Here is an 18,777-nt window from a genome sequence, read left to right on the forward strand (position 1 = left end):
CTTTTATTTTCACCATCTCTTATCTGCACTAGGGCTCCATGATGTAGCTCAGTGTTTCTTAATCAATATTCAGCCATGCTCCTCTTCCAGGTTTTTGTTTCTATCCTATTGCTAAACCCACTAAACTCGTATAGTGTCCCCCCAACTCAATTTACACCTGTGCTCCTCTGAAGTATCCAGCAGACCCCTGTTGGAGTATATTGGCATAGATGACTATAATCCGTAAAAAGGAAAGGCTACTTAAACAGGTCACGATGTAGGAATTTGAACCGTTGTCTAAGTCAAAACCAATGCTAGGTAGTCGTGACAGTGACAAATGTCTTATGAATCAGACCCAGGCCTGAGTCATAGCTCTATGTTCAGTTGATAAGGCAGTAACTGAAATTCTAGCCTTTTCTGGCAAATCTAAGATTAAAGTTCAGAAGAGCTACTGCAAAAAGCTTCTCTGGAGTTCCCTGTTTTTGTCTGCTGTTATATTGGCTCCTGGTCTCCAGGATCTGGGTTCCTGAAAAGAGTGCTCAGGTTAACCTAAAAGGAAGTAGTGTGACCATGCAGACATAGGCTTCACCAGGGCACAAAGAGCTGTGCCTAATGACTCTCTTTTTTTCAAGCACCAATGGGTGTTTCTCTTTAAATAAATGACATAAGATGAGTGAATGTTCACTTTTTAATCATACACTTCTTTAGAGCTTTCTCTTTTCTTCTTAAATGAAGGAAAGTGAAGTAACTAGTCTGATATGCAGAAAGTCAGACAGAAGCTTCTGTGCTGTGGGTGACTTGGAAGAGAACTTGACCTCTCAGCCATGGCCCACTAGGAAACTTAGTGCTCTGTATTCCTGTTATGGGAAGCAAAAATATGTCATACCACTGGATTAATATGTGCCAAGGTATTGAGGGATTTGAAGTTGGAATGTTTGTGGTGACCTAGGCAGGCTTCCACAATGGTTTGAATCTTAATTTGTGGGGGTGTGTCTGAGCTTTCAACCATCAGAGACATGTGATTAAAACTACACTTGATTTGGGTCATTCTGCTTTGTGGGGAAACTGGAGGCAGTGGAATAATTGAGCGGTTTATTCTGAATTCCAGAAAGAAACATTCCAGCCTGAGAAAATGACAATAGGACTAGAGATCAGAGAAGGGTCTTTCAGAACCAGAAGGAGAGATGTGGTTTAAGAGATGGAAAGGGGAGTTAAGGAAGAACATTTCCACTCTGGAGACAGTACTTTGAGCAGAGACTGAGCAGATAAAGAGCTCTATCATGAGATTTACACACCTAACTTCGGAGCAAAAGTGAGAAACCCAGCTGAAGATGCCCAGAAGACTGTTGAACTGGAGTGAAAAGGGTTTAAGACGCAGAGCATGGTGAACTCTATTGTGGAGTGGTTTCTTGTGAGCATAGTGATCAAAAGCAGAAGACAGGAGAAAAGAATTCTAGGCTCTCTAAAAATCTCAGGTGTCTAGTCTTGCTTTTATACTGAAGTTTGTTCTGGGACAGTGATTGGGCTTCATGACTTCTTATACTCAGCGCCTTCAACAATTCATCGCTGTATTTTTAGCATTTGGGTTGCAATCAGCATCATCCTGAACCCTCATTAAAGCACTTTCCATTTGCCTCTCAGACTCTTGAAATAAAACCCTTTTTAAAGTTGATTTTGTTTTTTTGTTTGTTTGTTTGTTTGATTGATTTTGGGCCACACCCAGTGACACTCAGAGGTTACTCCTGGCTACTCGCTCAGAAATCACTCCTGGCTTGGAGGACCGTATGGGATGCTGGGGGATTGAACCGCGGTCTGTCCTAGGTTAGTCCTAGCAAGGCAAATGACCTACTGCTTGTTCCATAGCTCTGGCCTCTAGGTTGTTGTTTTGTTTTGTTTTGTTTTTGTTTTTTTGGGGGGGTTTTGGGCCACACCCGGTAACGCTCAGGGGTTACTCCTGGCTATGCGCTCAGAAGTTGCTCCTGGCTTGGGGGACCATATGGGACGCCGGGGGATCGAACCGCGGTCCGTCCAAGGCTAGCGCAGGCAAGGCAGGCACCTTACCTTCAGCGCCACCGCCCGGCCCCTTGTTTTGTTTTTTAACTTAAGAAGGTTCAGCCTTTAACAACAAGGAGAAAGATTTACCCTGTGCTTTCAGAATATCTAACACAGAATTTCTCAACTAGTGGGCCCAGATATTCCAAAGGTGAAATCACAGGTTAAAAAAACAAATCACATAAATGTGGAAAATCACAGCATGAAACAAGGGAAGAGCAATCAGGACAGGAAGACCTAGGTTGAAGGGGAGCCATCCATGATTAGTAAAAGACTGACAAACACTTATCTAATGTGTTTCACTGTTGATCATAAACCTCACAAAATTACTTGTCTGAAGAATCAGAAAGCATCTAGCTTCTTAATCAAAAATCAAAGCCCAATTCAGAATCAAAAGAGAGAGAGACAAAGTCTTGGAGGACAAATAGACAGCCCCTCCCTTCTCCAGATCAAACAAGTTAATGTGACTTTCATTATTTTTGAACTCCTGGCCCTAATCACCCTGCGAATAGAGCCGGCTGATATTAGTCATGTCTAATTGGGATTGTTCCGTGTTATTTAGTTCCTAATGCCTGCCACGATGCCTTTTCCCAACCTAGTGGTTGGTCAGTTAGCTTCCATCTATCATCAAGCCTTCTCAATTAGTAGTGGTAATTATAACTCCAAAGTCAATAGCATTATCAAAGCAAGGTTAAGCAAACGCCATCAAGTTATTAGGGATAAAAAGAGTAATAAACTTCACAGCATTATTCAGAGACATGCCATAAACTCTGGGTGCCTCTTAAGCTTACATAAAAAAGGAGGAGTGGAAAGTTTCAGAGAACATAGAAGGAGTGCAAATGGACGTGGGGATCTTTGGGTGTGATTATAAACTGGAGTAGCTAACACACTCTTTAGGGTTTTGGGTTTAGATTCATAGGTTTAGAGGCAGACCCAAAGGGTAGTGTCTGAATATTGTTTAGAAGATTCTAAAAGATTAAAAGACATAGAAGATTCTATGTCTGAAGACTATCCTCAGCCAGTCTATTGAGTTCTCCTGTAAGTTCAGTCTGTGAACAGAGCATTAAGAAATGCATCCACTGCCCCCCGCCCAAGGAAATATGTCCAGATAGTGAGCAAAGGCTCCTATCAGTGATTTTTCTAGTGAGTTTATGTAAGGAGAGGAAATGAGATTGTGTTTACTTAGCCAACTCCTGCCCTTTACTTGTGGGTGTTTCTTAACCAAATCAAACTTCAGTCCACACCCTGGAAGGGCAAAGAAAAGACATCGTTGTTAGGGCCACTCCTTGTTCTATTCTTTCCTGAATTGACCAAGAATTTCCTGCTCTGTCGTTTAAATCTCTGACGCCATGAGAATGTTTACAATCGCCAACTCAAGTTTGAAAATCATGAAGGGATTTTAGTGTTGCCTTCTCCTGGTCTTCGCCTCTCTACCGACTGGCATATGCAGATTCAGAACTATTTGGTAAAATCTGCACCTGTGTTTGTGTGTGTGCTGTGTGCCATACATAAATGCCGTATTTCTATACACACACAACCATAGGCAAACTGCACACACACACACATCATTGGCCAAGCAAATTTATCAATTGTTGTAGAGTAACACAAAAATGATCTGAGATGCAGCCTATCTTCTATTCTATTTCTTCCTTGCAAAATATTTTCAGCCAGTGGGAGTAAAGAATTCAATGTGTTCAAACAAAGGAACAGAATCTGCCTTTGCTAATAAAATAATTAAATCTCCCTCATTAATAGAAAGTTCTTATTCCTTTTATTTGTTTTTCTCTTTTTCTAAATTTCTTCACAATTGGTATGACTTTAGAAGTGAATGCTTGTGTCCCCAGGGAAACAGAGACCTTACTTCACTGGTCTCTCCCAGCCTCTCAATTCATACTTGAGAGGTGGTTCCAGAAAAACACTAAGATTCTTGTTTTATGGGGAGATGGGAGGTTGGGTCAAACCCAGTAGTGATCAGAGTTTTCTCCTGGCTCAGAACTCACTCTTGGTGGAAATTGTGGGATCCTTTAGTATGCCAGGATTGAATCTAGGTTGATTGCATGCAAGGCAAATGTCCTACCCACTGCACTATTGATCTGGCCCCATATATATTAGTATTGTTTTGTTTAGTTTTGGGGACACAACTGGTGATGCACAGGACTTACTACTGGCTCTGTGCTCAGGAATCACTCCTGGCAAGCTTGGGGAACCATATGGGATGCTCGGCTTTAAGCCCGGGTTGGTGTTTGCAAGGCAAGCACTTCCTGCTGTGCTGTCATCACTCTGGCACCTAGACTAGATTTCTTTACTGAGCAAAAAATATCTAACCCTTCTCTGTTCTCTACATAGATGATCCCATGTATATTTAATGGTAGATATAGGTAACATAAAATTGACTACCTGAGCCTCCTTCTAAGCATATAGTCTAGTGGCATCAAATCCATGGCCATGATCATACAACACCCACTTTCATCCCTCTTCAGAATTCCTTCCATCTTGCAAAACAAAACCACATCTACATTAAATCTGTGTCTTTACTTTCCTCAATCTCTATATCTGTTTGTGGCTTCCCTCATGACTCATATATACAGCATCAACCATAGATCTCCTCTTGACTTTGGCTTATTTCTGGGTCATTGTGTTTCTTCCCTGTGGTAGCCTTTGTAAGAAGGTCCTTCCTTTTGAGGCCGAGCAATTTTCTCTCAGAGTAGTACCACACATTTGTTTATGTGCACATCCACCCACTACCTGCTTTGGTCAACAAGGTTTATTGGGAAAACCACCATGACCATTGGATTACACATTATTTGTGATGGAACAGCTCTAAGAATTTATGACTGAGTTTGATGGACCTAAAATGTCCCCCAAAATTTACTCTTTGATTATGAATGATATTCATAATCACATTGTACAGAATTCTCTAAAGTAAGGATGTGTTTGGACTGACCAAGTGACAAAGCATTTTGAAGGTCCCCCAGTCTCCGAAAGTTCATCACCAGCTTAGTCAAGTGACTACCAGTTTTACCTAACCTGACACTCACTCTTCTCATGTAGGGTGATTACCAAGTTGGGGTACAGGCCCTTTCTTACATCCAACAGAAAGATCCTCAAAAGTTCTATTTATCCTTATCAACAGTAGTTCTCTACAATAACATTTTCAGCAGGTAGACAAAAATTGCACTTTCTTCTCTCTTTCTATATAAGCAACCTGTTAAAAAAAAAAAAGATCAATTCTGACAGGCTCTGTATTTAGACCTAAAACATTTTCTTTATCTTTGAGCATCTCAAGAAACTCCTTTCATTGCCAGAGATTTCTCAGAAGAAAAAGAATCTGTTTGCAGACTGTTGCTTTGGGGGGTTAACCAGGACTGTTAGTAGGTTTGCTGAGATTTGACTATTAAGTCTGATATATATATATATTTTTTTACTAATGTTAGAATTTAGTTGAGATGGCTCAGTTTATTAGCACAAGTGCATCCCAATTGGTTTTTCCTAATTAGGAAATTTGCCAATGGCTGTAAGGGGATGATTTTTTGATGAACCAAAATAGATTTTGGCTACAGGATAGGAGGGAAGGATATAGAGATGTATTCTATCCCCTTGGCCTGACACTTGAACTAGCAAAGGTAGAATAAATAAAAAGATATTTCAGGAAGATGACACACCTGAGATTTTCAGAGAAACCTGGGTGTGAGGGTGCAACCGTTGAATCCCTCAAACTGGATCCACATTGGATTCCTTTCTCTTCGACAGTACCCACCCTACTTGGGCACTTGCCTGGGTTATATGGACATGTGGGTCATCCCCAACCCTGCCCTTACCACACCTAACAGGGAGCAGCTAAATCCTTTCCCCCATTGTCTCTAGTCAGTCAACAAAAATTGGTGGGACCAGATGACATCTGGTTTTGCCACAGAAAATTCTAGAAGACATAAATGTTGCATGCGAGAGATCGCCAATGTACCATCACAGTCTCATTTCCTTTGCACCTAGGAACCTGCATGTCTAACCAGTCAATGCTCATTTGGCCAGGATTACTGACAAAACAGGCTAGGTTGGGCACCTCCAAGGGATGGGAGAAGCTTGAGGTGGGAACAAAAGACAAGTCCCCATCAAGATAGTTCCCACTTACTTGGACATGTAATCCGGCCATGCCTTGACACTCGGATAATCAGAGGTATTAAGTAGCCATCTGAGACCGTTGTGTACAAGATCTTGGCCAGTTGCCAAGTAAGTGTCAGAGACCAAAAAGACTCAACTGGAAAGAAGGAGATATGAGGGACATTGGGGTCTCCCACCATGCTGTGTCCATCTTTGGGACTCAGGCTGGGATGGGTTCAAGGGTTAGTGACCTCAGTCCCACACTGCCATCCCTGCTGCCTTCATGAGCATCATCATCCCTATTCACAGCTAAAGCCCCCACGTCAGTAGTCCTGAGTGGCAGCACTCATTTGATGGGGTGGGGCACATCCTATCTTTCTGTCTCTTTCTGTGTCTCTGTCTCTGTTGCTTTGTCTCTGTCTGTCTCTGTCTCTGTCTCTGTCTATCTGTCTGTCTCTCTTTCTCTGTCTATCTGTCTGTCTGTCTGTCTGTCCCTCTGTCTGTCTGTCTGTCTGTCTCTGTCTCTGTCTCTGTCTCTCTCTCTCTGTCTCTCTCTCTCTCTCTCTCTCTCTCTCTCTCTCTCTCTCTCTCTCTCTCTCTCTCTCTCTCTCTCTCTCTCTCTCTCTCTCTCTCCCCTCTGTACTGACACTGGCTGCAGCCACAGAGCCTGAAGAAACTACTGGCACCTCTAACTCATGACGACCGGGGTTCCAATCCCACAAACAAAGGGGTCCTGTCCTTTAGTTGTGATCCACACTAAAGATCTCAAACATGTTCCCACCCACTTGCAGGCTCTGCAGATATGAATTGCTCTGGATCGACCTTAGAGTGTGCAGGAGTTGGAAAACGCTTCATAAACACACGCCTCCTCCTCCTCCTTGGGAAGCCTGGGAGAGCAAGAGGTTTTTTGCCCCCCCCCCTTTTTTACATGAGATACAGCAAATGCTTTCATCAAAATACCTTCTTACTCTAATGAAAACCACCAGAAGTGTTCCCTTACCCAAACAACCCAAAGAGAGCTGCACTTTTCCAGTAAGTAGGCCCATGTGGGTGGCAGTGGGTGGGGGTAGGGACACTGCCGAGTGGGTGGTCCACACAGCTGGTGCCTCTCTGTGTTCAAAGAGCAGAGATGGCTCGGAGGCTCCGCGGGGAGTTTTAGAAGGGAAGTTCGGCGGCAGGGGAGACGATGCAGGTATGGCCTGGTGTCAGCGCCAGAACTGGCTTCCACTTTAGAATATTCTGGAAGCTTCAGCTCCAGCCTGGGCTGTCAGTGGCCTGCATGGTGTCTCTGTGTCTGCCTGCCTGTCTCTCTCTGTCTCTGTCTCTCTCTGACTCTGTCTCTGTCTCTCTGACTCTCTGTCTCTCTTTCTCTGTCTTTGCCTTTGTCTCTCTATGACTCTGTCATTCTGTCTCTGTCTCTGTCTCTCTTTGTCTCTCTCTGACTTTGTCACTGTCTCTCTGTCTCTGTCTCTCTCTGACTCTCTGTCTCTGTCTCTCTATCTCTGTCTCTGTCTCTCTCTGACTCTCTCTGACTCTGTCACTCTCTGACTCTCTGTCCCGTCTCTCTATGACTCTCTGTCCCTCTGTCTCTGTCTCTCTCTGACTTTCTGTCTCTGTCTCTCTGTCTCTGTCTCTCTTTGTCTCTCTGTTTCTGTCTCTCTTTGTCTCTCTCCGTTTCTGTCTCTCTTTGTCTCTCTGTCCCTGTCTCTCTTTGTCTCTCTCCGTTTCTGTCTCTCTTTGTCTCTCTGTCCCTGTCTCTGTCCCTCTGTCTCTCTGTCTCTCTCTGTCCCTCTGTCTCTGTCTCTCTCTGACTTTCTGTCTCTGTCTCTCTGTCTCTGTCTCTCTTTGTCTCTCTCTGACTGTCTCTGTCTCTCTCTGATTCTGTCTCTGACTCTCTGTCTCTGACTCTCTCTGACTCACTCTGTCTCTGTCTCTGCCCAGGGGAGTGACAGTTTCTGGAGGGACAACATCATTTTTGATTCATTTCTCTCTTTATGTAGCTACTTTGGTGGTGGTGGTGGTGGGGTGGTGGGGACTAGGGGAAAGTGGTCTTAACAGCTAATGTTGCTGAAAGGCCTGATTCAGCCATTTTCTTCAAAGATGCCGAGAGGTGTTTTCTGCTGAGTTGTCTGGAGAAAGTGCCTGGAATCTTGGCATTGCCTGAGTCCGATACCACGTCCCTCTAATGTAGGTCCTGGCAAAGAAGATGATACTGGTGGGATCCCAGCTGCGGGTACCATGTGGTCCTCACACTCGTGATGGCCAGCCTCCCTGGAAACGGACGATGTCCAGCTCCCTTTTCTCTGGTCACACCCAATACCCCAGGGGCTGCCAGGGAGTCCAGCACAAGAACAAAGGGCACTTCCCTTGCCTCTAGGTGTGCTCGGAGTCTTCCACTCTCTGCAGGATACCGCATCTCCCTGGTTCCCTGGCTAGAAAGGAAGATGAACACACACGAATGGCTGAGACCATAGTTTTCTCAAGAAATTCTGTAGACAGGAAAATTCTCCGCTGCAATCTGTGCCTCTCACAACCCCTGGTTTTCCCTCTTCCCTCTGAGTCCTCTTCTCCTCCACCCCTCACCTGGCCTTACTTTCTTTCTCCTTCCCTGCTCTCTCTGTTCTTCAAACTCTCAGGGCTATAGATCCAAGGTGTGTGTTCTGTGCTTGGCAGGGAAGAGGGTGTTGATTTATGGATGGAATATCCAGCCAGTGCCACGGAGACAACCTGCTTGTTTAGGGGGAAAGCCGCCTGCAGGGTCACAGAGCAGAATGCCACTGCTAAAGAAAGAAGTTGCAGGGAGGAAAGGAATTCTAGGAATGGCAAGTCAGGGGAGAGTGGATAGTGGAGTGAAGGAGGGTAGAGATGGCCTGAAGGTGACATAGGAACACGGGGGGGGGGGGGGGCGCGGAGGGTTGGCATTGGGCACATTCATGGTGTCAGGTGAAATAACAGGGTAGCCATAAATGTTAGCACTGTTATAACAGCAAGACTCAAACTATCACTAAATGTGATTAAAAAAATAAATTGTGTTATTGTTAGAGTGGGTGGTTCTACTGTGAACTCATAAAATATATAATAACCTTAAGAATGTCTTCTGATAATCTTGGGGCAAGAGTGATGGTGCAGCAGTAGGGTGTTTGCCTTGCACAAGGCTGACCCAGGACGGACCTTGGTTCAATCCCCCAAGCCAGGAGCAATTTCTGAGCACATAGCAAGGAGTATCCTCTGAGCATCACCGGGTGTGGGCCAAAATAAAAATAAATGTCTTCTAATAATCTAGGTATATGAAGCAAATTATGTAAATAATGGCAACATCAAATTACCTAAATTAATATAGAATCATGATTATATCATATACTAATTTTGTCCTGTATGTTATCAGATGCAAATACTACAGCTTATTACAAATGCTAAATGTATACTGATTATTATGATATTATATTGATCATATGATATATTCTATATTACCTTGTAAGCTACTAATTCTATGTGCATCAACAATATATGTATGGGATTTTATTTTCTAGTTCAATCTGTGCTGGAAAGGTCTGGAAGTAGTGATAACCTCGTAACAAGCAGAATACTTAAAATCTAGTACTTAAATTCTATTGGGGGAGATGAGTTTTGGGGCTGGGGCAACACCAGCAATTCTTGGGGGCTATTGGGAGAGCACTGGCTTTGTGTTTCCTCCTGGAAGTGTTCAGGGGAACGCTATGACATCAGGGATCTCACCAGGATTGGCTACATGCAAGATAACGAGTCTTGACCCTCACTTTGTCTCTCAATTCCCCCATGCACAGAGAGGAAACAAAGCTCTTTGAAGACATGGCTGAAGCCAGAGAAAAGAAGGTGGGCCTAGAGCTTGCTCTGTGACAATAAGTATAAGAATGGTTCTCAAAGGATGTGGGGCAACAACAGAGGAGCTCAGATCAAAAGCTGGGGAAATGCTCCCAACTGCAGACAACCAGACTGTTAAGTAGCTAAATATATGAAGCTAGTTTGTTGCCCTTTGACTAAAGTGGGAGTTTGCTTTCATACCTACTAGAACTGAGTACCTCGGAGAGAAGGAGGACATCTTTGTTTCAATCCACAACCTGCCCATTCATTACTCCTAGAGCAATCATAACTACTTTTAAAAATCTCCAAGACCCTAGAAGACCAAGAAATATGGGGAGGTAGATTCTGGCTGAGGACACCAAAAGAGAGAAGAGGTACAAGGGGTGTGATCCTGGTTTGGATCCAAGACTTTGAAAGAACATTTTTGGCACTTTCAGGGGACTTTGAGAGGGGATGGGAGATTTGATTGTATGATGAGATCAAAGCAATGTTTGTATTTTCATAAGATAAAGTAGAAAGATGCCTTTGTTGATGGGAAATCCACTCAAGGAATACAAAGCAATGGGACATCCTGCCGGGGATCTCAAGGTGGTTGCAGGGCTTAGACAAACTCTTACAAGTACAAAGAGTGTTGAGCAATGGGATAAGACATAACATTTGGGGGGCATTGGATACAGCCTCTGCAGAAGCTCTTTTTGTCGTGTTTCAAAAATTCTACCTTTTTAGTTGAGTCAGTTGGGCTACTGAGAGCTGGTGGAGACAAACTTTGGCCTGCACTAACCCAGTAGTGAGTGAACTGCATTGGTCTGTTATTCCTGGTGCTATAGAGAAGCAAAAGCAACCTGGGTCCTCAAGTAGCCATGTTAGGGGATGATGAAAAACCAGAAATACAGCTGCTAGCTCTAAGTCAAGGGAACTGCAGCTGAAGAAATTACTATGAAACACTTTCTTTCACCCAGGCAATGAGCAATAAAGTCCCCTCCAAATAGAAGGAACTCTCTCTTGCCCTTAAACCATTCTGTACCACCCAGAATCCTCTCTGCAAGGAGGACAAGTCTGGCGACCCAGAAATCTGACTAAAGGCCCTGGGGTAGGGATTCTACTTGTCAAAGGTCATAACAACTTGGCCGAGAAGTTACCTATTGTTGAGTTGCCTGGGCATCCCCTTAGTTTCGATCGCTGCATTCAATTTAAGCCACTTTTATGGGGTTCAAGGTGGGATTCTTCTTACAGCATTTTTCCTCCCAAAGCAGCTTGATTTTATGCAGGGACACCTGTCCCTATGAAAGTGTGTCGACACTTTTTTCACAGGTCTTCAAGAAACTCCGGTCAGGCTTAGCAGCTGGCCAAAGAGCTCCCCCACCCATGGCAGGGGACAGCTGTTTGGCTGACAGAATTGGAACCAAAGCAGGACATGTGTTGCAGCGACTGTAAATAGGAATGAATTTTCCTTAACCTTTATGAGTCAAATATTTATTTGGGGGAATATTAACAAAATCAAAAGGATGACGGTGTTCTTTTAATTTTAAATCAAAACACGCAGACATGCAGCTTTTTTTTTTAAGAGATCGCATTTAATAGGCAATCTGAAATAGAAGCAGAAGCAAAAAGAGAAATTTTTGTGGGAGGAGGGGATTTCTTGCTTCAAATAGACAGCCTCGAAAGAATATTTTTGGGGAACAAAATCTTTAATGCTCCATGAAACAGGTCCTCAAATCCATCTTTCTACAAGTTGTCCATCAGGTATTGTTGGTCAGACTAAAAGCTCCCATGTGAGATGTGGCTAGAAATGTCTTCCAGAGAGTGGAAGGTGAGTGTGGTGGAGTTTTGTTTGTATTTTCATGTGTGCTCCTAGATGCAACTTTCTACTCTTTCTCCCTCTCCTCTTGTAAGAACTCTCACTTGGGCTGAAGAAAATCCGAGGTCCTTTTATTTATTTTTTTTAAGTAACGAATAAAGACACATACAAAAGTTCTTATCTTCAGTTGGATATCAGGCAAAAGACAAAACTTTCTTGCCTGAGCCTTGGAAAGAAGCTTTGGGTGAGGATGAAAGGAAAGAAACAAATGAGAAAGCATTGTTTTAGGAACCCATGACTATTTTCTCCTGGCTATCATGATTTTGTGGGGACTTATAGAAAGATGAATTTTCGGATGAAACACCCAGGGCCAGCTATATCATTGGCAGGCAGGCACCATGCAAAATGAAAATGGAGAATTTTAATATGAAGAAATAAGTATGGGGATAAGCATGAGATAATGGGGAGCCAGGGGCACTTGCCTTGCATGTGGCCAACCCACGTTCAATTCTGGGCAGCCTATATGGTTTCCCTAAATCCAACCAAGAGTGATCCCAGATCTTAGAGCCAAGTATAAGCCCCGAGTACCATTGGGTATGTCCCCCAAACCAAAAATAAATACATTTTTAAAAAATAAAATAAAATAAAACAACCCAGAGATCCTTTATGTGGCTAGATCTCATGCCCATGAAATGATCCTGGATGTATCCAAGTATTTCTACTTGTAAGTTTGAAAGTTGCACGTTTCCAGAATAAACAGCGGTCAATGACCAAGGCACTGTGGAGTTCAAGTTTAAATTTGAATTTGCAGCCAAGTTTAAGCGAAAGTTATTATTATTCTTTCTAAACCAGTAGTTAGAAGTGAAACTTCACAGTTTGAATCAAAGGATTATGTGGTGAGAAGTTTTGAGAACCTTAATAAGTTTCACAGCTTGTCAAATATAAATAGTCTTTTAAAACTTCAGAGCTGGAGGGTCCTTAGAAGCCCTCCAAGTCTGACATCTTTATTGTGCGGGTTAAGTCAGACACAAGGAAATTAAATGACCAGAAATTTGAACTTGAGTTTGAGCCATGGCTTGGTTCAATTTTCACGATCAGATTCTTACAGATTATTTTTTCCCCTCCTGAGATAGACTCATGACTCCATAGTGGGGGAATGGTTGACTAGAATGACTAATTCAGTTGGCAGGTGACTCTTGAGGTGTATCCTTATGGTGAACCCCTGAATTTTTCAGGCATTTTCCCCCCTGGGAGGTTGCAGAGAGAAGCAAATATTGGTGAGCACATGGAAAATCAGAAATTCATACTTCACCGGTGGGAGTATAAATAATTTTCCAGAGTCTTGTTACAACACTACAACTTAGCAATTCTGCTTCTAAATATTTACCCCAGTTAAAATCTTGTACATGTGCTCCAGGGACATTAAAAAAAATCAAAAGTAATATTCTTTCTAGAAATCCCAAATGGGAAACAACAATCTGAATGTTTATAAAGAAAGAATAAATATAGAAATATAGTTGGTATATTAGTACCACCCAGCAATGCAAAAAAATAAAATAAAATAAAGTAAAGAACCCAAAACGATGGGGGTAGGGAGAAAATGAATTACAGCTATGTGTACTGGTGTGATGAACTTCGGAAACATAAACTGGGTAAAGAAAAAGTTACAGGAAAATGCAAACAGCATGATCTCATCTGTATAAAGTACACACAAAACTAAACAATATTGCTCAAGGAATTATTCAAACAAATAAATAACATCAAGAAATGCTAAATACAAAATCGATCATGGTGGTTGCTTTAGGAAGCTGTCAAGAATGATAAGGGATGGAATGAGCATTCAATAGCATTTAGGGAAAGTAAAACATATTTATTTGAGCCATACTTGATGGTGTTTAGAGATTACTCTAGCTTCAGTGCTCAGGGGACCATGTGGTGCTGAGAATAGCTCCTGACTGGACATCCTCTATGAGAAGCATGTACTCCAGTCCATTGAGCTATTTCTCCAGTCCAAACTTTTCTATTTTTTAAGCAGTTGGTTTAATTGGTATTTGTGTCTCCTGATGGGTCCTATCTATTTACCTATCTCTCCCCCTCTCTGTGTATATTTCCCAAGTAATCATGAAGAAGAGTTAGCTCCAGAATTGAGGTGTGTTGGGAGAGGACGAATGAGAAATTTCATCTTGAGCCACTTTCTGTAGCCTATAAGAACATGTTTAGTAACCACAGTCAAGAACTGTACAATAAGGACATGGTTTGCCTGTTCTTATCATGCTACTACTTTGTTCCTTATCGCATATAATGGCACCATTAATACATCTTGTGTGGCTTTGTTTGGTAAAAAAAATTCCACACATAGTTTACACACAATAGGAGTTTCTGTTTCTCTCACCCAACAAGCAAGCTGGTACCCCAGAGAACCTGAGTTTGCTCTGTCTCCCTGTTTTCACTCACATAGTGTATGTGATCAAACTCAAACTCATAGGATGGCTGCTGGCACTAAAACCATCATACAGAGATTCTTTTTTTTAAATTAATATCTTTATTTAAACACCTTGATTAGAAACATGATTGTGGTTGGGTTTCAGTCATATAAAGAACACCCCCCTTCACCAGTGCAACATTCCCATCACCAATGTCCCAAATCTCCCTCCTCCTCATACACAGATTCTAAGATCAAAGAAAGGACAAGACAAAGGACAATGGAGGTGATCTAGCCTAGCCAAATCTACTTCTATATTAGAATTTTCCCAAAAGCAACATCCAATAAAATATTTTTTACATCTCATTGGTCAGATCTATGTCACATGGTCATTTATAGCTACAAAGGAGTCTGGGGAAGATCTGCTGGGAAGATGGTGACCTTTATCAAAATCAAGGTTGGGTTTGTCAGAAAATGGAAAGTGGGAATGCAGACTAGCAGTCTCTTTGCATACTATATATGATTTTAAATGAGGAAGCTGAAGTTGAGGCTATAGAGATTGTACAAGGATTAAGGCCTTTAACTTGCATGTGATAGAATTCTGTTTGGCCCAGCACTGAATATAGTCCCTTGAACATTCCCAGGAGTGAGACTTGAACAAAGCAAGAAGTAACATCTGAGTATAGCTGGGTGTGGCCCCAAATCCCCAACTCCCCAAAGAAGAAAGCTAAAAGAAATTTACAATTCTAACATGTTTTAAAAAGTTATTTAGACTCCTATGTACTTCCCAAATTTTACTTAACAAATGTGGTAAAGAAAAAATAACTTTGATTTTAGCTCTAGATATTTATTTTTAATTAATTTGTTATAAGAATATTGATTTTCTATCCTTAATTGGAATGCTTAATAATGTTACATATTTAATTGTATGAATTTAACCATCTTTAATGATTTATATATTGCTGATATGATAAACTACTATATGACACATTCAAAATGATCATAAAGGCCAATTATAATTTTAGTAAGTCAGAAGAAATTTTAACTAAATTAGAATATTAAATTATGGTGCTATTTTATCACTGAGCTTACTTTCATTACAATGCTTTTAATAGTATAAATACCACTTAACATTCAATTGTTGCCACCACTCAAGTTCTTTTGCTTTTAGAAATGTAGAAAATTACTCAATAGAATATTCCAGAAGCCAATTTTTTCTCTTAGCAAATATTTTTTTAAATGACTTTAGGCAATAGGAAGAAAACAAAATGTCTTTGATCCTCTGAATTATTCTCCAAAAGTTGGCAATGAGGAATTCTATGAACATGGCTGAGAATTCAACTGCAAGATAAACAAAGATCTAACACATACCCCCTGTCGCTGCAAATGAATTCCTCCAGCCAGGAGCAGGCCAGTGCCCGTCACAATGACATCAGCTTATTGTAATCTCACCACAGTGCAGACAAAATAACCAATCGGTCTCTCAGATCTGCCCAAGACAAAGCCATGAGTCACCCCTCCCAGTACCCCCATGACTTCCTTCAAGACCCCACACAAAGGGACCAAACAGAAGAGCATCTTTAGAAAGATTGTCCTTGTCCTCTATTGGAGTGAATTCAAGAGGTTCATCTCTAAAGACAATAATCAGGTAGAGGGAGACCTCAGCCTGGTCTGGGTCTTCTTCCTGTACTGTGGGTGCTAAGCAATGAGGTGGGTTCCATGGAATGTGCTGAGTTCTCAACAACTCAAGAAATGAGGTCATCCCCTGAGACGACCGACCATCTTCACCTTGCCATTTCATTTTGCTTATTCAAATAAAAAATTAAAACACTGTGACTTACAAATTGGTTATTGATTGGAGTTTATGTGCCCCAGCATTCTTTCAGCATCACACCCTACACCAGAGTAGCTGCTTCCCTTGATCATTATTTGGGGTCCTCTCCCAGCCACCCCAGTCACCTTTTTTCACCTTTGATAAGCCCAGTTCTGTAACGCAGTTCTCAGGTTTTATATCTTTTACATTAGTTTATGTTTTTCTCCAGCCTTTTCTTTTCATGGTACATTTCCATAGTGCTCTAAGAGTCCAATTATTTTTATTCGTATTTCTTAAAATAACACTTTTAATAGCAGCTTTGGTAAGACTTTATTATACTTTTATACATACTTTTTTTTATAGTTTCAGGTATTATTTTCAAGTCTTTATTCTAAGTTGATTTTGATGAATGGAGTAAGAAATGGGTCAAATTTCATTCTTTCACATGGGACTCTAGTTTTCTAGTTTTATTTATTGAAAAGGTGCTTATTTCTCCATTCCTTGTTCTTGAATTCCTTCTCATTAATTAGTTATCCATATATGTCTATATTCCCAGTTTTGCTGCATTTATCTATGAGTTTCACCTTATTTTGATACTATATTATTTACATTTCTATAGCTACGTAATATAGTTTTGTTTGTTTGTTTGGTTTGGGGCCACACCCGATGGTGTTCAGGGGTTTCTCCTGGCTATCTGTTCCAAAATAGCTCCTGGCAGGCACGGGGGACCATATGGGACACCGGGATTCGAACCAACCACCCTAGGTCTTGGATCGGCTGCTTGCAAGGCAAACACCACTGTGCTATCTCTCTGGCCCCTATACATACTTTTGATGTACTTTTAATTTATTGTTGTGGCATTAGTTTGTAAGAGTGTGTATGCTTCTGTTTAGGGATACATGTTATCACATCATGCCTACCACCAGAATATCAGTGTCCTCATATTGATTTTCATTAGACCCTATTTAGTTCCTTGTTTTATATTCTCATTTACCATCTATGGGTGAGATTGCCAATATTTTTCTTTTTGCCTTGAAATTATTTCACTTAGCATAATTAAAACTTAGTTCCATGCAGGTTGTGGGAAAGGCCTCTTTTCTTTCCTTTTTAATTCTTATTTATTTATTTATTTATTTATTTATTTATTTATTTATTGATTGATTGATTGATTGATTTTGGGTTTTGGTTTTTGGGCCACACCTGGCAGCTTTTAGGGGTTCCTCCTGGCTCTGTGCTCAGAAATCACTCCTGGCAGGCACAGGGGACTATGTGGGATGCTCCAATTCGAACCACTGTCCATCATGAATCAGCCGCCTGCAAGGCAAACGCCCTACAACTGGCTATCTCTCCAGCCCCAAGGCCTCTTTTCTTATTCCTAAGTAGAGTCCGTTGTGTAAATATAACACACCTGCTTTAACCACGAATCTGTCATTGAAAACTTGGGCTGTTTCTGGAAGTTACCACTTCTGGAAGTAAACAGCACTGCAACCCATAGAGTTATGCAGAAATCATTTTGAATGAATGCTTCACATGATTTGGATGAGAGATACTTAAGGCCAGAGTTGCTGAATCATATGGAAGTTCAGGCTTTGCTTTTTGAGAAATTTCCAATCTGTTTAAAAGAAGCCAGAAACAAATGTATACAAAAAAAATAAACAAAACAGCTATTGGTATTTGGAACAGCCCAAAGCATTTCTCTGAAGGCCTCAATGTATTTGAAATGCTTAATTAGCAATAAAAGACTTTGTGTTTACAAAGAAATTTCCACCAGAGCCAATTGTCATTTGCATCTCCTGCCCCTGGAAGATAAGCAAGATAGTTGCTGCCTTCTCATGGATTTGTGCACATCTTGCACATAGGCAAAAGAGGCAACTGTGTCCACAGTCATTAAGAAAACCAAGGGGTGGGGTCAGAGAAATAGCATGGAGGTAGGCATTTGCCTTGCATGCAGAAGTACCGTGGTTCAAATTCCGGCATTTCATATGGTGGTCCCCTGAGCCTGCCAGGAGCGATTTCTGAGCGTAGAGCCAGGAGGAACCCTTGAGCACTGCCACGTGTGACCCCAAACAACAAAACCAACTAAATAAATAAATAAATAAATAAATAAATAAATAAAAAGAAAACCAAAGGGTAAAACTCTCCTAAACATCCATTCAGGTGTTTGCTATGGAGGCTTGCATGGGAGGTTTGTTCAAGGCATACGAGTTTTCTCCACTTCATGGATGGTGGTTGGATTTGGCAGAGATAGAACTTCCTCTGTGTCATACAGATACTTGATCTGAGCACTAGTCCCCACAGCTGTGAGTTCCATATCCTGACAGCATAGCTCTTCAGGGTTCATCAGAATTCACCTTGGATCCAGTCTGCTGATTCACAAAAGACCCCCCACCCTGGCTGGTTCATAAAACTCAAACACCCAATGACAGATAAATATATCAACAAGTTGTGGTATATATTTATGTATACATGTGCATTTATGGAGTACTATGCAGCTCTACAAAGAACAAAATAATGTATTTTACTATAACTTGAATGGAACAAGAGGGTACCATGCCAAGTAAAGTCAACTAGAAGAAAAGGGAGAGATATAGAATGATTTCTCTTATGGGTAGAACTTAAAGAAAGACAGCCAGAAAATTAATTTTTAAATCAATTAAAAATAAAATAAAGGAATGATATTAAAAAAAGATACATTGCAAGGCAGCAACCAAGAGTCAAAGGCAACACAAAGGGGGAGAGCTAATCGACACAAGAGATTTGGGGCTCAAAGGAAAT

The 18,777-nt window shown here is 41.4% G+C and overlaps 1 protein-coding gene across 1 annotated transcript in view; it reads right to left on the reverse strand.

Annotated features, from left to right (window-relative positions):
• EXOC2 (exocyst complex component 2) overlaps positions 1–18,777 on the reverse strand; it is a 729,898-nt gene that overhangs the window by 312,165 nt on the left and 398,956 nt on the right. The window lies entirely within an intron of this gene.

Source organism: Suncus etruscus, chromosome 18 (assembly GCF_024139225.1).
Source record: "Suncus etruscus isolate mSunEtr1 chromosome 18, mSunEtr1.pri.cur, whole genome shotgun sequence".
Lineage (NCBI taxonomy): Eukaryota > Metazoa > Chordata > Mammalia > Eulipotyphla > Soricidae > Suncus > Suncus etruscus.